Source organism: Mixophyes fleayi, chromosome 3 (assembly GCF_038048845.1).
Source record: "Mixophyes fleayi isolate aMixFle1 chromosome 3, aMixFle1.hap1, whole genome shotgun sequence".
NCBI lineage: Eukaryota > Metazoa > Chordata > Amphibia > Anura > Limnodynastidae > Mixophyes > Mixophyes fleayi.
In genome coordinates, this window is record NC_134404.1 from 73,030,923 (window position 1) to 73,046,470 (window position 15,548).

General features: G+C 44.3%; 1 protein-coding gene across 1 annotated transcript in view; it reads right to left on the reverse strand.

Annotated features, from left to right (window-relative positions):
• Positions 1–14,755, reverse strand: part of BOK (BCL2 family apoptosis regulator BOK) — a 42,789-nt gene extending 28,034 nt beyond the window's left edge. Inside the window, exon 1 of the mRNA XM_075201777.1 lies at positions 14,562–14,755. The gene's annotated coding sequence lies outside the window, so the exon portion shown is untranslated. The remainder of the gene's footprint in view (positions 1–14,561) is intronic.
• Between the last annotated feature and the right edge of the window lie 793 nt (positions 14,756–15,548).

Below are 15,548 nucleotides of genomic sequence, written 5' to 3' on the forward strand. Positions count from 1 at the left end.
CTGGATGCTGTAATGTGGGGGTGATGCCGGTTGCTGTAATGTGGGGGGTAATGCTGGACACTGTAATGTGGGGGTGATGCTGGATGCTGTAATGTGGGGGGTGATGCAGGACGCTGTAATGTGGGGGGGGTGATGCTGGATGCTGTAATGTGGGGGGTGATGCAGGACGCTGTAATATGGAGGGGTGATGCTGGATGCTGTAATGTGGGGGTGATGCCGGTTGCTGTAATGTGGGGGGTAATGCTGGACACTGTAATGTGGGGGTGATGCTGTAATGTGGGGGGTGATGCAGGACGCTGTAATGTGGGGGGGTGATGCTGGTTGCTGTAATGTGGGGGGTGATGTCGGTTGCTGTAATGTGGGGGTGATTGATGTAGTATGAGTGTGTGTGGGGGGTTATTTATTGCTGTAATTTGGGTACTAATAATGTATTGTCATGGTATTTATTGATGTAATTGGGGTGCTAATAATGTAATGTTGAGGGTCATTAGGAGAAATAAATCCCCCCCCCCCCCCCACACACACACTCATACTACATCATGTTGTACTGCGCCAGCATCAGTGTGCAACAATATAGTGCATGGAGCCCACAACACGTGGGCCTGTGTGCTTTAAATGCCAGGGCTGATTTTTAGTCCCAGTCCGGCCCTGATAAAGTGTATGTATAAGGAAAGGAGAAAAGAGAAAGGAGAGCGGGAGAGAGGGTGGGGGGGTTATATATTCCACTTTGGAGTAAAAATACCGTAAAATAGGGTTAAAGACTTCTTGCTGCATGGGGGGGGGGGAAATAATTGTTCTCCAGTTTCATGCAATCTGATATTTTGTGGCGCATCATATATGTAATATGAGATTCGTCTATTTGTGATGAGGGGGCCCACAGAAGAAGGTTGGTGAGCGACAGCCTGAGGGACAGTACTGTGGCATTAGCAATGAGTGATTTTATTGTGTCCCAAAATGAGATAATCTTGGGGCAGGACCTCCAGGTGTGAACGAAGCTGCTCACCTGGCCACACTCTCTCCAACAATGGTTGGATGTGCTGGGTTAGATTTTATGGAGACATTCTGGGGTGAAGTACCATCTAATGAGGACATTGTAAAAGTTTACTTTTATAGCCACACTGATTGAGGTTTTTAGACACTCTGGTGTGGATTTTATCCAAGGTTCCTTCTTTCATGGGTTCCCCTTTGTCTGATTGCCAGGCTAGTTCATGGGTGTCTTTTTCCTGTTTGTGTGGTGATAGGACTGAATCATAGAGTAGGGATTTGGGGTTATAGGTGCAGGTGTGCTCAATTTTAATTAACTGCCTTGACAGTGCCTCTTTGTCACTCAAAGAGACACTGTCAAAGCAGTTTATTCAAATTGAGGAAAATATTGTGGTAATGGTACAATTTATTGTTAGGCAGATGGCTCCTTTCTTGTAGCTCTGCAAATGATAATGGGGTGAATTATCTGGCAGAATCAAGTGATCCCTGCAGCCTTCCACGTGATAGCCATTCCTTCACTTTGCCCTGGTGGGAATATGCCCAGTGAGGGGTGACCTGACAGGTGGAGAATTCAGTCTCAAATGGACTACATTTAGTTCACAGATGGGACAGTTAGGACCGAGTTCAATCTATGCTATTTTTTAAGCTAGGGAATTTATTCCAACGAACTCTCACCAACTAACTCATTCTCCAGGTCAATGCAATGATTAGCGTCTGTCTTAGTGTGCCAGGTCAAATATGTAGTGAGGAGCCTGACTAAGAGGTCTCTCGTTAACAAAGGTGTTTTATAGTTCCATATGAATTTGTTACAAGATGACTGGATTGTGTCAATAGTCCTAGTTGGCACAGCCACAAGTAGGGAGGGGAGGACATTCATTTTTATTGCATTTATTCTACCTATATATGATGTGAAATGTTTCTTCCAGTGGAAGAGATCTTGATCAATCTTATTGAATAGTATGGATAGTTGGCCTTATAAAGCTGATTATAAGATTTAGTTATGTTGATACACAGTGGTCGAAGTGGAAATTTAGAAGTGGTGGTACAGGAAATGTAAGTCAATGGCATTGGATTGTTTCACAATGTAAGCAGTAGGAGAAGAGAAGATGTGGCATACCACCCTATACTAGCTCACTTTGATCAAATAACATACTTAATTGAGTTAAGCTTCCACTAGAAGTTGAAGTTCAATTTCAGGAGCTTCTTTAAATGGTCAGGTAAATAAAAGGGTAGTGCCTCATATTTGATGCCATTTACCATATATCCTGACAATTCTTTAAATAAAATGGATAGAGGTGTGAGATGTTTAGTGAGGGTCAGGATGACATCATTGGTGAAGAGGGCAATATTATAGTGGGATTTGATTGAGGTTATCATCATCATCATCATTAATTTATATAGCGCCACTGATTCCGCAGCGCTGTACAGAGAACCCATTCACATCAGTCCCTGCCTCATTGGAGCTTACAGTCTAAATTCCCTAACATACACACAGACACACACAGACAGACACAGACAGAGAAAGAGAGACTAGGGTCCATTTTGATAGCAGCCAATTAACCTACTAGTATGTTTTTTGGAGTGTGGGAGGAAACCGGAGCACCCGGAGGAAACCCACGCAAACACGGGGAGAACATACAAACTCCACACAGATAAGGCCATGGTCGGGAATTGAACTCATGATCCCAGCGCTGGGAGGCAGAAGTGCTAACCACTTAGCCACTGTGTTTCAATGATCAGAGCAAATGTTAGCAGGGATTGTGCGCCTAATATTGTTAAGTTCCTTTCAGGATAACCCCACCTTTCACGCACCTGCTATGAACCTGTAAGTTGATTGAGCAACTTCCACTTCTGTATTGTTTGTTTGAGAGGCATTTTATGGTGTCGGTAGCTGCTGGGGAGTGCTGGTGCTGTATTGTCATTTGGAGGCTTTTGGGGTACCTCTTGGTAAGTTAGCTTTCAATTTAAAAACCACATATATGTATGGCCCAAATATAGGGACTCTCACTGTTTAGAGTTAGAACCACCCTATTAGCAGAAGTGCCATGGAGTGGCAGGTGGCTTTCTATACATTTGCAAATGTGTGCAACTGAGATTTCTGCATTTTTATGTACAGGTAGAAATAGCAGCTCCTTTGCTAGCTATAGCAGTGTGCTGGGGAATTTTTCTGTGTGTTTGTTTCTTTTAGGATAACCCCGCCCTTTCATGCACCTGCTATGAGCCTATTATTATTATTATTATTATTATCCTTTATTTGTTAGGCGCCACAAGAGTTCCGCAGCGCTGTACAGAGCACAAACAGTAGACTAAACAAGGTGAAACATTACACACAGTAAACAAAAAATACCAAAACTTCAGAGACTCCAGGCAGGCTAATGCAGTAAAGACGGAGCAGAAGAACAGGTATGGAGAACAAAGGGAAGAGGGTCCTGCTCAAATGAGCTTACATCCTAAGGGAGGGTAGACAGAACTCAGGCACACAGCGAGCAAGTTGAAGAAGTGGGGAGAGAACAGGGGGGCTGGGAGGAGAGAGGGGGAGAACAGGCGGAGGAGATGAGATGAGATGAGAGGGTTAGGTGGAAGGTTGGTAGGCTTTTAGGAACAGGTAAGTTTTAAGTGCCTTCTTGAAGGAGGACAGATTGGGAGAGAGACGGATGGAGCGAGGGAGGCCATTCCAGTGAAGGGGGGCAGCACGGGAGAAGTCTTGGATTCTGGAGTGGGAAGAGGTGATCAAAGTGGAGGAGAGGCGACGGTCATTGGCCGAGCGCAGGGAGCGGGCAGGGGTGTGAATAGAGAGGAGGTTGGAGATATAGGGAACAGTAGACTGGAAGAGAGCCTTGAAAGTGACGGTCAGGAGTTTGAAAATAATTCTGTAAGGAATGGGGAGCCAGTGTAGGGCAAGGCAGAGAGGGGAGGCGGATGAGGAGCGGCGAGAAAGGAAGATGAGCCTTGCAGCTGCATTGAGTATAGAGCGGAGGGGGGCGAGATGGGAATGGGGAAGGCCGGTAAGAAGGAGGTTGCAATAATCAAGGCGGGAGATGATGAGTGCGTGGATGATAGTTTTGGTGGCATCTTGGGAGAGGAAGGGCCGGATGCGGGCAATGTTGCGTAGCTGGTAGCGACAGGCTTGGGCAAGGGATTGGATGTGGGGGGCGAAGGAGAGAGAGGAGTCGAGGGTGACGCCCAGACAGCGGAGTTGGGTGACAGAGGAGATGGTGGTATTGTTAACAGTGATAGAGAGGATGTGGTGGGAAGGGAGTCTAGGGGGAGGAAAGACAATGAGTTCAGTTTTGGAGATGTTAATTTTGAGGAAGCGCGAGGACATTCAGGAGGAAATGGCAGAGAGGCAGTCAGATACACGCGAGAGGAGGGCGGAGGAGAGATCGGGCGAGGAGATGTAGAGTAGGATGTCGTTAGCGTAAAGGTGATACTGAAGACCGAAGGAGGAGATGAGAGCCCCCAGGGAGGAGGTGTAGAGCGAAAAGAGAAGAGGGCCAAGAACAGAACCCTGAGGGACACCAACAGGGAGAGGGAAGGGAGTGGAGGAGGAGCCAGACGTGGATACAGAGAAGGAGCGGTTAGCGAGGTATGAGGTGAACCAGGCGAGGACAGAGGACAGATCCAGAGAGGCCAAGAGAGAGAAGTGTTTGAAGCAGGAGGGGGTGGTCCACGGTGTCGAAGGCCGTAGAGAGGTCAAGGAGGATGAGCAGGGAGAAGTGACCCTTGGATTTGGCTAAAAGTAGATCATTAGTAACTTTGGCCAGGGCAGTTTCGGTGGAGTGGAGGGGGCGGTAACCTGATTGAAGAGGGTCGAGGAGGGAATTGTCAGAGAGGTGTCTAGTGAGGCGGCTACAGACAATCCTCTCAAGTAATTTGGAGGCAAAGGGCAGAAGTGAGATAGGACGATAGTTAGCAAGAGAGGTGGGGTCAAGATTGGGTTTTTTGAGGATGGGAGAGATAAGAGCGTGTTTAAAGGAAGAGGGGACTACACCAGAGGAGAGTGATATGTTAAAAAATTGTGCAAGGTAAGAGCAGGCAGTAGGAGAGAGAGAGCGAAGGAGGTGAGAGGGGATAGGGTCAAGAGGACAGGTGGAGGGTGGAGAGGAAAGAATGAGGGAGAGAACTTCTTCACCCGATGTGGGGCAGAAGGAGCACCAGAGTTGGATGTTGGAGGGAGAAGGGATGAGGGCGGGAGAGGGATTGGAGGAGGAGATGTTCAGTCAGATGGTTTCAATTTTGGAAGAGAAAAAAGTGGCGAAGTCGGAAGCGGAGAGGGAAGGTGGGACAGGAGGGGGGGGGGGGAGAGAGGAGGGAGTTGAAAGTGGCAAAGAGGCGGAGGGGATTGGAGGACTGAGAGGAAATCAGGGACTTAAAGAAGGATTGTTTAGCCAGGGAGAGGGCAGAGCAGAAAGAGGTGAGTATAAATTTGAACTGAAGGAAGTCGGCCAGGAAGCGAGATTTCCTCCAGAGGCGTTCAGCAGTGCGAGAGCACTTTTGGAGGGAACGGGTGAGTTTGGAGTGCCAGGGTTGAGGAATGAGGCGGCGCTGGCGAATAGAAGAGGCCGGGGCTGTTAGGAACTCCCAAGCCAGTACAGTGAAACTCGGGGACTACTCTGAAGGCCCGGTGTTCGCTGGAGCCCCTAGTGGTGGGGACAGACTTGGCTGCGGGCCGACCGAGGGTCGAGTAACGTGTACTGACTTAAAGGAGTACCCAGGAGTGGAGTGATTGGCGGGCTGTAGTGAAGAGGTATCCTAGGTCAAAGGTCACAAGCACAGATGCAAAATCCAGGGACAAGCGAAGGGTCAGACACACAGGCAAAGAAGCAAAATCCGGAATCCAGGCAAAAAGGTCAAGGTCAGAAGAGAAGGTTCACAGGTCCAGGAACAAGCAGGGGTCAAAACACGGGTAGTCAATCCAAGGTAGCAATAACCAAACAGATAGAGCAAGCAGGCAGCAGGACTGAGGGCAGAACGCTATAACCGGCAGTGAGGCTCAGTCCTCACTGCCCTAAATACCACTGCTAGCCAATCAGAGCCTAGCTCTGAAACAAGTCACAGCTCCTGCCTGATTAATACCTACAGGTTTGCGCTAGACTGCGCATGTGCCCAGCTGTTTATTGCGCCTAGAGCGCCTGGGCAAAGTTCTCAGCGTCCGGCCGTTGCCCTGGCAAAGGTCGGGCCGAATTTCCGGAAGTGACGTCCCGGTTGCCATAGCGACAGCCGGGACGTCAGAAGAAACAGGAACTGAGTCGCGGAGGTGCCCCGCGGCCGCCGCGGCTCGTGACAGGGGCAAAAGCGTCCAAGGCACTAGAGAGGGAGAGGTTGTAAAGAGAGGACGCCTGGTCGGGGCAGACCAGGGAGGGAAGAGGTGAAAGAAGTGTGTCAAGAGAGGAGGAGAAAGAGGTATGGTCAATAGCCTCAAGGTTGCGCCTAGTGAAGGTAGCTTTAGGCGAGGTGGGAGCAGGGGAGGAGGACAGAGTGAAGGAGAGGAGATGGTGGTCAGAGAGAGGGAAGGGAGAGTTGGAGAAGTTGGTGAGATCGCAAAGATGAGAGAAGACAAGGTCAAGGGAGTGACCAAGACAGTGGGTGGGGGAAGAGGTCCACTGAGTGAGGCCTAGGGAGCTGGAAATGGCGAGAAGTTTGATGGTGGCAGGGTCCGAGCGGTTGTCAATAGGGATGTTAAAGTCGCCAAGTAAGATGGAGGGGAGGTCAGAGGAAAGGTAGTGGGGGAGCCAGGCATCAAAGTTGTCCAGGAAAAGGGAGGTGGAGCCGGGGGGATGGTAGATGACAGAGATGCGGAGGTGGATAGGGGAGAAGAGACGGATGGAGTGAACTTCAAAGGAGGGGAAAGAGAGGGAAGGTTCAGTGGGAATGACCCTGAAAGTGCAGTTAGGGGATAGGAGGAGGCCCACTCCACCACCCTGACGCTCATCCGGCCTGGTGGAGTGGGTGAAGGAGAGGCGGGGTGGTGAGAGGCGGGGTGGTGAGAGGCGGGTCCATGAAGGTGGTGAGGGGAGAGGATAGGTATGGGAAATGAGCGGGGCGGCATTGTAAATATGTAAAACAGTAAGTCAGTGTAACACAGTAAACAGTAAATATGAAAGTAGTAAATCTGAATTATGTAACAGTAAGTATGAAAAACCAGTAAATATTAAAATGGTAAAAAGTGCAGCAGTAAATATGTAAAGCATTAAATGAGGAAAAACAGTAAATGGTGAAGTGGTAGATAAGTTTTCACAGGTTTTCTACCTGTGAAAAACAGTAGAAAGGAAGATAAGAACAGCGGAGCAGAGTAGGACAATGGAATAAAACACAGGGAGAAACAAAGAGACAGCGGCAAAAATAATATACAGTTAAGTAAAAATTAGGATAAGGTTAAGAGACACTGCAGTAGATTGAATAAATAAATTGATATAAATTGATATAAATTGATTGAGCAACGTCCACTTCTGTATTATAATATTGTTAAGTGCCTGCCTAAATGTGAATAACTCCACCTTGTCTAGGTGGATTAAGCTGGGCAATGAAAGATTAATTCTGTTGGTCAATAGGTTGGCAAAAATTTTAAGATTGGTGTTTAGGAGTCAAATTTGGTGAAAGTTTGAGCACACCAAAGGGTCTTTCCCTAGTTTAGGAAAGACTATTATTTTCTCTTTGGTTGTATTTGAGTAGAGGGTTTCTTCCTCAAGGATGCTGTTAAACATTGACTGTATGTGAGGGATTCAAGTAGGTGCAAATGTCTAATAGTGGAATAAAGGGTGCTCATAAAGGCCTAGGGCCTTAGAGGGTTTTTTGCGATTTTATGGCTTCCTCAATTTTTCCTCCGTGATATCACTGATTAGTCTTCATGAAGTGGTAGAACCAATGCAAGGCACCCTATATGAGGAGAGGTTCTTACAGTTTATTATAGTGTGTTCTAAATACTTCCTTTATTTTAACAGGGTCGTAATGCAGGGTGCAATACCAAATTTATATATTAATGAGTCAATACGACTAAGGTTAAAAATGTCATGTACAAAATTTATGTAAAATAAGCTTTAAAACTATGCAAAAATTATTACTCCGAAAAGAGCATTTGGTTGCATTAACATTATAAAAAAACCAATATATTTTTCTACTTTCAAGTGCAACATTTTCCATATTATTATTATTATCAGTGTTTATTTGTAAGGTCTGTAGCACCGTACACTAAATGTACAGTAGTATACAATACACAGAGTGCAACGATCCATAGCACATTATTAAACTAAACATAATTATGCAAAGACCTAGGGGTAAATGTATCAAGCTGAGAGTTTTCCAGCGGGTTTGAAAAGTGGAGATGTTGCCTATAGCAACCAATCAGATTCTAGCTATCATTTCGTAGAATGTACTAAATAAATGATAGCTAGAATCTGATTGGTTTTTCAAACACGCCGGAAATCTCTCAGCTTGAAACATTTACCCCCAGGCATCTACTAATTAATAGATTACTCACAGATAACTTGGTAACGCAGAACAAGTTAATTATGGAACAGTGAGTGAGAGTGATGGTAATGACCAACATGAAGTAGGCCTGGATTCAAGAAACCAGCTCAAGTGATGCAAGCCTAGACGTACAGAGGGTGATGCAATAGTAGAAAGAACAGGAGGAAAGAGGGCCCTGCTTGTGAGAGGTTACATCTTAAAGGGAAGGGGAAGACACAAATAGGGTGGTACCGACTGGGGGTGAAAGCCGTGATAGGGGAGATAGCAGGAGGGTTGATTGCATAAACCACTGAGTTTTAAGGGCATGCTTGAAGCATACTTGCCTACTTTTGGCAAGTTCTGTCCAGGAGAAGGGCGTGACTGGAGAGCGGGAGGGGGCGGGGCACGGCCAAATGCAACATTTTGGCCTCGCCCCCGCGACGTGAATGTCGTTTTGTTGCAGGGGGCGGGGCCAAAATGACGTTATTCACTGCGAATCGCGTCATTTTGGGAAGGCAGTTACGGGATGCGGGAGACTTGCCTGATCTCCAGGGAGTCCGTGAGACGGACCCGAATTTCGTGAGTCTCCTGGACATTCCGGGAGAGTTGGCAAGTATGGCTTGATGTCTTGGAGAGTAAAAGTTAATCTAAATGGGAGTGGGTCCCACAGGTGAGGAACAGCCCAGATGAAGTCCTGGAGGTGGCAGTGGGAAGAGGTAATCAGTATGGTAGTGAGACTGCGGTCATGGGCAAAGAAGAAGGGGTGGGAAGAAGTGTGGGTGGAGATGAGGCTGGAGATGTAGAAGTGTGGATTGGCTGGGGGTTTTTGTACATGAGGGTGAGGAGGTTAAATTTAACAACATCATAAGCATCATTAAATAAACATTTTAACGAACAATCACTACAAATTATGCAATAAAATTAGTTTTACAAAAAAAAGTATGTGCATTAATATGTTTTTATACTAACATTTATTGTTAGTTAAAGCTGCAATCCCACATAGATTTGTGTTTGTTTGTTTTTTGTTAGTTTTCTCCACATATCTTCCCTTTCCCAAGGAAAGGGTCACCTCATCTGTGAGTCATAGTCTTCCCTCCATGTACAGGATTGGACTGAGGAGGAAGCAGTGGCCTGGAGGCATTGTACTGTGAACAATCATGCTGAGAAACTGGGTTGTACTAAAGCCTCTCTGCTCACTACATGTCAGGGGACTGTGTGTGCCATGGTAGTCTCTAATATCATCTATCATTACAAGCAGTGTGAAGAGAAAGGAAAACCACATTGTTTCTATTTAAGTTTTTTTTAACATACATCAACTGTTTGTCTGTAAATTTTACAGACAAACAGTTGATGTATGTTAAAAAAAACTTGCATCTTGTTTTCATGGGATTGTAGCTTGGAAGCCATAGTTACATAAGTATATCTTCCTTACTTTCTCCTTATTTTTATTTATAAAATAACCAGTGTGGTAAGTTGCCCATGCATTGTACAGTGGAATAAGCAGCTGCTTTATAAAGAATCATAATATCAATACTACCAATGCTATGTATAGGTTACATCGGTTTATACTGTCTAGTTCTATTATCTGTGTTTGGCAGCGTTTTCCTGTATCTACTTTGTGGTCTCTTCAGTTGCATTTCTCCTTGTTGATAAAGCCTTAAGTGACACAATAGAAGGTATCACAAAATACAGTATATCTTGGCTAACTTAAAATAAATGTCCTTTTATTCTTCTAAATTAGAATTAATAGACCGAAAAGGTCAATTATGCCAATAAAAATAACTACCTAAAGCAGACAATAACATGTTGGGCAGGCTCAGTGCCCTATGTCTGTATAGAGTGTAATAGAATGGTATTATGATCATATCCAGTAGTCAGGTCATGTTGGGGGTGTAGTGTCCTATATCTGAATAGAGTGTAATATAATGGTATTATGATCATATCCAGTAGTCAGGTCATGTTGGTGGTGTAGTGTCCTATATCTGAATAGAGTGTAATATAATGGTATTATGATCATTTCCAGTGGTCGGGTCATGTTGGGGGGTGTAGTGTCCTATATCTGAATAGAGTGTAATAGAATGGTATTATGATCATATCCAGTGGTCAGGTCATGTTGGTGGTGTAGTGTCCTATATCTGAATAGAGTGTAATAGAATGGTATTACGATCATATCCAAGGGAATGACTTGATGGTTTTGTACAAGTCATTTTCTGAACACTATAAGCCAATACACCTACCCAACACAACCTAAACACAAGATGTGATCATAATACCATTCTATTACACTCTATTAAATTATATATACACATTTCCAACCTGTTAAATTATTACATCATAACCGTCAACATGACTAAAAAATTTCCAAGGGAATTTTAATGTTGGACATTAATATTTCCTTGATATATAAAATTGGTGGCTGTCAGACGCCGCTCCCGCACCATGCCAGGTGCCAGGAACGGACGCCTGTCTTCTCAGACGGACCCCCGTCCCATTGCCTAGTAATGGGACGTACTTCCGGGTTCCGCCGGGCGAGCATGCGCAGTAGCCGCGTCCCGTTGCTAGGCAACAGGACACTTCTGCACCGCTATATCAGCGGTCAGGAGCACCTGACCGCCACAGGCTACCTATCAGGGCCAGTGCCCTACTATATAAGGCTTCTCCTTTTCCTCCCCTGGTGCCAGAGTATTGGTTTCACCTTTCTCCAGCACTTATATCCTGCTCCCATATTTAGTGTCCTTTGGTGTTTGACTCCCGGCTTGTCCCTGACCATTCTCTGGCCAGCGATTTGGCTTCTTCGTTTCTCAGATTCTGATCTTTGGCTTGCCTCCCGACCTTCCCTCTGGATCTCCCTTGTGTACCGCGCTATCGCTTGGCTACTACCCGGACCATACGACTATTCCTGCTATCTCCCGCTGCACTGTTAACTAGCTTAAAGGGCCGCGACCTGCGTACCCCACGCAGCCAAGCCCATACCCCCTTGCGGGGGTAGCTGGTGAATACCGGGAGTACGTTAGACTCCACGCCTTCCTGTCTAGTAGAGTTAATACCTGTCAGCGGCATCTCCAATTTTGATCGTGACAGTGGCATGATAATGTATGGTAGGCTTTATATAAGCTAGGTAAAGTCTAGCCACAATAATATTATTCAAAATGCATCTCTTACAGGCAGCGGAAGGGTGTGTAAGCAGGGGTACCAATCAGAAGCGTTAATCTCCATAGGTGCGGCTTCTGATTGATCCTCCCACTCACATGTCCCTCCCTCCACAGTGTCATAAAGCCCCAGTTTTCATCTGGGACTATGAGACAAATGCTGCATGAGACTGCCTATAGGACTCTGGGAATGGGGGGAACAGGTTAGTGCTACGTGGCAATGTATCTTTATTACTTGTGTTTGACAATTACCGGGGGTAAAAAAAAAATACTGTTATTGTGTACTTAAGTTACCATTCAAAAAGTTTAATGGACATACTGGTCTTTGTCAGCGGTGAATAATATTAAGTACTTGGAGTAATCCTAGAATGTGGTGCTTATTTCATTTTGTTATATAAAATGGAGCACTAAAAATGAAAGATGTCAAATAAACGGGCTTTACTCCTCTTTTATATCTGACTCTATCTATATAAAAGCGTATAAAAGCGTAGATTAAATTATCAAGTTCAGTTTTGAATCTATATGGGTAATATGTGTGTGACATGTAAATACGATTCATCCAACAGAAATGGTAATTAAATCAGCAAGGAGGATAAAAGATTAAGGGGTAATTAAGAATGGAGTTATGAGCCATGTGAGGAGTTATGAGCCATGTGAGGAGTTATGTGCCATGTGAGGAGTTATGTGCCATATGAGTAGTTATGTGCCATGTGAGGTCTCCACGGAATGCACCTGAAACACTAAGTAAGGATTTTGTTGTTAGTGTAGAAGTCATTGGTCCTAATACATGAGCTGCTCAAACAGGTGTAGCAGGGAAACAAATCAAAACAGACCATAACCAGACAGGTTAGATTAGACTACAAAGTAGAATGAAATAAGATTTGTAATCGAAAACATAAAGGAGGGTACTATTGTGTCTGATGCTACCAGTAGGCAAACTAAGACGACCACCTATAGTGACTTTACTTTGAGGCACTTGGCACAGACTGCCTTGGGGACTAATCACACACACTCCCCTTCCTCCTTGACTGGCAAGGCATTTGTTTTTTTGAATTTACTGGAGTGCACCCTGCACGCTTCCTACCATGTGCTATAATGGTGCCGGCTGCAGCTCCTTGGTGTCAGTGACAGGCTGGAAGTACTGATATCCCCCTCTTCTGCCTACAACCCATGCTTTGGGCCCCACCCCTTTGTAATAAAATAAAAAAATAACAACATAAAAATGCTTAGACTAGTATTGGACCCTTCTGTAATAAAACAGTATAACAATGGGCTATTGTAAACTGCCCCCTCAATGCAGGAGTTTAGGTTGCCTATTGGGTGATCAAGCTCTACAGAACCTAAATCTGGGTACACACTACAGAATTTTCCACCAACTTTTTATGCCGATCGATTTTACATGCGATCGATGTTCCGGTCGCTCGGTCCATGGACTGCATACACACTATCCTTGTTAGGACGATAAAGGGAAGAGCGGACATCCCTTTAGCGACTTTTTACAGCCATGTTGTCGTAATTTCGTACTCACTGTTGTGGATCGGTCGGAAGTTTATACACACTACACAACGGAAACGAGATTGGAACGAAAATATTAAACGGTACGACCAACCAAATGAGGCGACAATCGTCCATTTGGGCAGACTTTCGACCATCGTGTCACTGCACACACTGACCCGACTTTTGAACGAGTGGTCGTATGTCGGCTGATTTAGCCGATTATTGGATGAAAACTGTGTAGTGTGTACCCAGCTTTAGGGAGACATTCTGAGGAGGGGTCTCCTGATAGGGAGGGTCACTAGGGGCACCTAGCACCTTGCTCCGGTCCTACTGCTAAAGATTTGTTGATTGTATTAACTTTTTTTATTTTAAATGTTTTCTTTTTGTGCTACTTGCAGTGTACTAAGTACCTGTTTTTCCCATATTACCACTGTGGAAAGTGGTGTCATATAAAGAGGTAGGAGCATGTTAGGTACATAATTACTAACTGAGGTGTAGCCACAAAGTCATAGGCACTATAAACCCTAAACACTGGTCTATCTGGTTACACATAATCACTATTGTTTTACATCTTACTAATGTAACAGGAATTTGTGATATCTGCAATCCATTAACTATTCACTATTTATGACACTTATACTGTATGACTGACACAGTTTAACTACAAAATAATGGGATGTAGTATCAGATTTTTTATCTCAAAATGTATACAACTTTATGACATCTATTGCAGTGGTGGGATTGCCCAGTTAATTATATTACTCATAATGGAATGTGCCTATTGAATTGTTGTAAAGGCTTTATTACATTAGGCACTAATATATACAGATAATTGTTGGAACATATGTTGCATTTATATCTTTACTAAGTTCATAAATAACACACCAGAAACCATCACAGCATGCAGGTTAAAAACTAAGAAATAAGTTATTTAATATGTAAAAGTAACATATACAAATAAAGTTTGGAACATAAGTATACGGGGGCAGAAAGTCATTTCTTATATACCTGCAGTTACTTTAGTATCTTCCTCAGTATTTCTCACATAGCTTTTGATGATGTTTTACTGTTCCCTGCAATCCTGTGTCCTTGGCAATGGTACCAGTGACAAGGGGTAGAGAAAGATCATTTCTGATTGTAAGTACAAGTTGTGGTACATCGTGCACCTTATCAGACTAATCAAATCGCTTTCTTATCGGGTTACATGGGTGGGAATCTTTGACACTCTTGTTTCAAACAGTTGCTCTAAGATTTGACATTTAGATTCATCTTAGGTTTATTTGTTATTTATGTGACTGTGTCCCAGGTTTATGTGACAATTTAATAGAATAAGTAGCTGGACTGAGTATAAATGAATATTGAACACTTTCAAATGTTGGAGGTGCAAAGAAAAATCTGGATGTCCTGCCAGTCTGTTTATTTACACAACATGATACATACAATAGATGAGAGAAATAAACAAACAAGGAGAATCTGACTACTCACCAGTGTGTTTGTGTAGAACTCTCTGTATTTTTCTCTATGTACCAGGGATTAGTGTTGGATGAGCTGAGACTCTCTCCTGTGTCTTTGTGTTCCTCCTGCGGCAGATCTTGTTCCTCAGTACTCACTATGCGCTTGGTCTGGCAGAAGCAAGCACAACCAGAAGCTTAGAGACAGAAGGAGGGGGTGGGAGGAAGGAGGGAGTTAGCAGGCTTTATCCTTCTAAGGAAAATAGCAAGAATGCAATGGAGGAGGGAATAACATTGCTGCTTAAAGGTGCAATATGTGCCAATCATACCACATGTCCCAAATGGTGCAGATTGTCTGTTAATTATTTTTCGATATTTAATGATTTAGCCAAGTTATAATGTAATAAATAATTATTCCTTTTGTTCATATTGTCAGGGGTTGGGGATTACAGATACAAATGTAGTTTGTATCAATTTTAAGGTGAGTTTTACAGAAATTACATGGGGAAAAAAGCTGTTTGATATTGTTTAACTCTAACAGGTTCACTAGAGGGCTTTGTAGAAATTCTCCCCTGTTTAGGGATTTGAGTCCCATGGGTATATTTACTAAACTGCAGGTTTTAAAAAGTGGAGATGTTGTCTATAGCAGCCAATCAGATTCTAGCTGTCATTTTGTAGAATGTACTAAATAAATGATCGCTAGAATCTGAATGGTTGCTATAGGCAACATCCCCACTTTTTAAAACCTGCAGTTTAGTAAATCTATCCCCCAGCGTACAACCTTGCTTGCTGATTGTGGTATCTGCCCACAGGTACATCACAGGGTCACATGCACTAGCATGATGACGGATAGATGGTAGGGTGCCCCTAGGACTGCAGGATGTTGGCAGAATCTCAGGTGTGATTCAAATGAATATGCAGCCTAAGGCAGTTCTCTGATGCCACGCTACACTCCCCCAGCTGACAATAACTTACCTTCTAGTGGAAACCAGGCTGTACCTGTTTACAGAGTTCAAGCTCA